General features: G+C 42.1%; 1 protein-coding gene across 1 annotated transcript in view; it reads right to left on the bottom strand.

The window, feature by feature from the left end:
- adcy8 (adenylate cyclase 8 (brain)) overlaps positions 1 to 5,000 on the bottom strand; it is an 83,838-nt gene that overhangs the window by 45,986 nt on the left and 32,852 nt on the right. The window lies entirely within an intron of this gene.

The following is a 5,000-nucleotide window of genomic DNA, read 5'->3' on the forward strand; positions in this document are numbered from 1 at the left end:
CAGATGGTTAGGGCTATCATCCTTCTCAGATGGTTAGGGTTATCATGCTGCTCAGATGGTTAGGGCTATCATCCTTCTCAGATGGTTAGGGTTATCATGCTGCTTAGATGGTTAGGGCTATCATCCTTCTCAGATGGTTAGGGTTAGGGCTATCATGCTGCTCAGATGGTTAGGGTTATCATGCTGCTCAGATTGTTAGGGTTAGGGCTATCATGCTGCTCAGATGGTTAGGGTTATCATGCTGCTCAGATGGTTAGGGTTATCATCCTTCTCAGATGGTTAGGGTTATCATGCTGCTCAGATGGTTAGGGCTATCATGCTGCTCATCCTGCTCAGAGGGTTAGGGTTATCATGCTGCTCTGGAGTCAGGCCCCATCCTGCTCAGATGCGATTCACCTGGTGACAGGTGACCTGGGGGTTTAAAATGCAAAGGACTCCTCACCTGGTGAGTTGTGTTGCGGCGGCAGGTGTATTTGGGATATTGGGAGCTGCTGGCTCGTCTCGAGGCCTCTCTCTTTCATTCCACACTACAGGCACACAGCACACCCCAACTCCCCTGATCACGCACCCCAACTCCCCTGATCACGCACCCCAACTCCCCTGACACGACTGATCACGCAACCCCAACTCCCCTGACACGACTGATCACGCACCCCAACTCCCCTGACACGACTGATCACGCACCCCAACTCCCCTGATCACGCACCCCAACTCCCCTGACACAACTGATTACTGGGGGGTCTGTTGAGGGGCAAAAATCTCAGCAAAATGTCTTTTCATGTGTCACGCCGTACAACCCCTCTTCTCCCCCCCCCCCTCTCTCTCAACTCTCCCTCCTACCTCTTCTCTCTGTCTTGCCCTCTTCTCCCCCTCTCTCTCTCAACTCTCCCTCTCTTGCCTTTTCTCTCTATAGTATAACACTAAATAGTACCCTTGATACACTTATTAATAATAACCATCATGACTTATAGTAATACTAACCCACTCTATATCTCTCTTTCTTCCCCCTTACCTCACTTGTGAGCTAAACCATTATCAGTCATCAGCCATCCTTGGGTTTGGCCCTCATTGCACCTAAAGTCCCGTCCCTATGACTGCCCTACCATCGCCTGTTGCTCTTGTTGAAGTCCTATCCCTACGACTGCCCTACCATCGCCTGTTGCTGTCCCCTTACCCAGACTCCTGGCTCGCGCAGCCTAGTGACCCACTACTTGCCCTACGACAACTCCTTATACCCATGGTCAATTCATTCCCTACACTGGACTATTTGAACTTTCTGACACCAAGGGCCCTATCATCACATTCTAAAGTGCATTGTCACTCGTCAAAAGTCTATTCAAATTTAGTAGGATGTCCAGTTCACATTGGGAGGGGTTTCGTTCTCAAAAGTGGAGCGCATGGCGTAACAAGGTGTTCCTAGGTCTTTTAATCAGTCATATGGGTGTGTTTGGGGCGTAACATCATTTTAAACCAATGAGAATGACATATGTCATTCCCTTTAACGGCGCAATGCGCAATATGTCAAATAAATGCATCGGTATTTTGGCATTCAACGGCGCATTTGAAGGAGGCTGCTTGCGAGACCGTATGGAATAGTCATTCTTAAACCATGCTTTACTAAAACCTAGCATAGCCTTCACGCATTTGCAACCGTCTATTATTTGAACTCATTGGCAAAGTGAAACTAACTTCACCAAGGAGTCAGTCAACGACAAGACAGTTATATGCAGTTACTTTCACTATTGACTGACAATGGGTTACCATCGAAAACATAGGCTGGAAAAAGCAACACTTACCCTAATGTTTCTCAAATGACTGAATAAAACAACATTTATCCTGCAGAGGAGTTGCTTATCTCGTGACAGTGCGTCTTCAGCTGTGCTCCATACATGTCTCTCGCCTCTCCCCTAATCACTTTTAACCGTCATTACCAATTTGCAAATGATGGTGAATAACTACTCATCATGAGATGTACAGTATTTCGTAATATCTTTATTCTAATTATGTTTCCCATTGTAATCGTGCAATTTAATGCTTTGCATGGACGTGCGCTGGTGTGCGTTCATGAATGATAGAAGGATGGTGCGTGCACCTGCCAATATGACTGTTGACATGCGCTGTTAAAATAGCATATGAACAACTCGCCATTGACTTCTGACCAGGTTTAGGTGGTGTATGATAGCGATTTTTAGACAATGCGCGAGTCCCCTCCCTAGGTTGTTAATTGCCACACCCCTGGGCGCAATGCTTAAAAAATAAACGTGCAAAATACCGAATTCAACTTTCCGCTGGTGAATAACGAGTATTACGCCATACGCTGGTGACCCAAAATAGAGCCCCAAATAGGATTCATGCATTGTCATACTGGATATGTAACCATTCTACCTCTTTATAACATACACCTCAGGTGGCTTTAAACACCATGTTCTATTCTCTACATCTACATAACTAACCTTTCACCAGTTTTTCCTCGCCCCTGTTACTCATGGACTCTCTCTGAATGTTTTAACACTCTGTAAAGAGCCATGAGACATGTGTAATCAGTGTTTCCCACAGAATTGAATTCTATTTGTGGTGGTAGGTTTGCAGAATTAACTCGAATGCAACAGTTTTTAACAAATTAGTGCAGCGCGGTTATGATTCTAACCAGATTTAAGCACAATTTAGTACAACCTGGAAAATCATTGTGTGGTGGTCAATGTTGATATTGTGGTGGGCCGCCACAAATAAGTCAATGTATGGGAAACACTGGTAATGTTGTGGCACTCTATAAGTGCTCTATAAGTGCTCTATAAGTGAAATTAAATTAAAATTGAAATTGAGTGGCGTGAACAGTCTGTGGTTGGGGTGAGAACAGCATCACTTCCCCTGGATGGATATGTTTGTGGCCAATCCAAAATCGCTATCTTGACGACATAGTAAGTTCGCCAGATGGCAAGTGCATTGTTCAAAAGTAGGGCTGTAACGATATGCGATTCAAAACCAAAATCGTGACACTCATATCCACGAACCTGTGTCGCGGTGTAAAAAACAGAACCACGACACACCCTTTCTAGTGTTTCAGGCAGTGCTTTGCAGCTTACGCGGCCGCATAAGCAACACACATCTCCCGCTTTACTTACCGGTAGCCTACGTTGTCCAAAAATAAATAAATAAATCATAATTGCATAGGACGCATAGAAGACGACTAGCTGAGTGTGTTTCACTAATTCACGGATTGGGATAAATGCAGAGACCAAATTTCCCTCACGGGATCAAAAGAGTATATATACTTACTTACTTAAATTACTATTAGGGACTGCTCGTTATTTATAAAAGGGGCCACCGGAGGTATTTTGAGTGCTTCAGTCAAAAGTTACATGACCCTCCCTTGCCTGCAAGACATTTTTCAATGACCCTCCGACAGAATTTCCAAAAAAGACATGACCCCCCCCCCCCCTGGCCAAATGTCGATGTCTTCCGCCGGCGCTCCTTTGCGCATTGAAACACATTAACATGAGTTAACGTTCTTAAATCAACCTCTGCTTTCTGATCTTACACATCACACTCCACCAAGATGGTAGCCATTTCAGTAGATTTACTCACTAACATTGTTTGGAAGCACAATAAGCATGGAAACTAAATGCACACTTCCTGCATATCTGCATTAGCTCTCCCTTAGGCTATTTTCAATGTTCAATGTTGACAGCTAGGAATGAAAGAGAACGTTATATGGCGACAGAAATCAACAATCAAACAAGCCAAGCTGTTTTCATGTATACAAAAGTTGGGTGACCCCCCTCCTAGACAAAAAAAAGTTGGGTGACCCTCCCCTCAACAAAGAATAAAAAGACATGAACCTCCCCTATTTTCCTCCGGTGGCCCCTTCAATAAATAACAAACAGTCCCTTAAATCCGCTTAGCATCAATAGCATGCTGCACATATTTGTTTAAAACTCTTGCATTCAAGTTGACTGATTATCTCAATACCAATGTTTCCCAAAAGGGCCTGTCCCAAGGAGAACAAGTATTACCTTGAAACTTAAACACACATGGGGAAACTGAACAGTCCAATCAGTATACTATGAAAAACTAGCAAACTATGCTACTTCGTTTACAATATTTCCAGGCTTCAGCCAGACAGCTGAATTAAAGAGGTAGAGTTGTAATAGAAATAGTAGGCCTAGGCTATAGGCTAATCTCCATAAAGTGTGCTGTCATAAATATCAGACATTCAGTATTCTCTCTTTTTATATAAGGATATAAAATAATACAGATATATTATATTATATCTTATATTGTAATCCTCTGGTGTTCTAAGGTAGGCTATTGAAATGTTATTTAATAAAAAAAGAAAATTCAAGGTTTGTATCGAACTGTGGGTCAAAAATTGTGATACAAACCAAATCGTGAGGTTGGTGTATCGTTACAGCCCTATTCAAAAGAGATGTTTTTCTGTTTCTTAATCAGAAATGGGTGTGTTTTTGGGAATAACATCCATTAAACCAATGAGAGTCACATCTGTCATTCCCTTTAAATTCCATTCAACCAATGAGAGTAACATCTGTCATTCCCTTTAAATTCCATTAAACCAATGAGATTAACATCTGTCATTCCCTTTAAATTCCATTAAACCAATGAGAGTCACATCTGTCATTCCCTTTAAATTCCATTCAACCAATGATAGTCACATCTGTCATTCCCTTTAAGAGAAAGAAGTGCAACATCGAACAGCGTGTTGGTCTTTTCACTGCAAAAACTGCTTATCTAACAAAATCTAACCAAGTGTTATTAATCTTATATCAAGATAAAAAAAACTAGTTGGTATTGTTTTCAGTATAAAGAGACTTACCTAGCGCTTTCTTGTGAAATCATTTGACTTAATTTAAAAAAAATTGACTTATTTTAAGACATCTCATCTTGAAAACAAGCAAATTTGTCTGCCAGTGCGTTAAGCAAATTTGTCCTAAAAACAAGCAAATTTGTCTGCCAGTGCATTAAGCAAATATGTCTTGATAAGA

This window comes from Alosa pseudoharengus, unplaced genomic scaffold (assembly GCF_046254945.1).
Source record: "Alosa pseudoharengus isolate Yale_2024_CS ecotype anadromous, Long Island Sound unplaced genomic scaffold, YU_APseudo_1.1 YU_APseudo_1.1_scf_22, whole genome shotgun sequence".
Classification (NCBI taxonomy): domain Eukaryota; kingdom Metazoa; phylum Chordata; class Actinopteri; order Clupeiformes; family Clupeidae; genus Alosa; species Alosa pseudoharengus.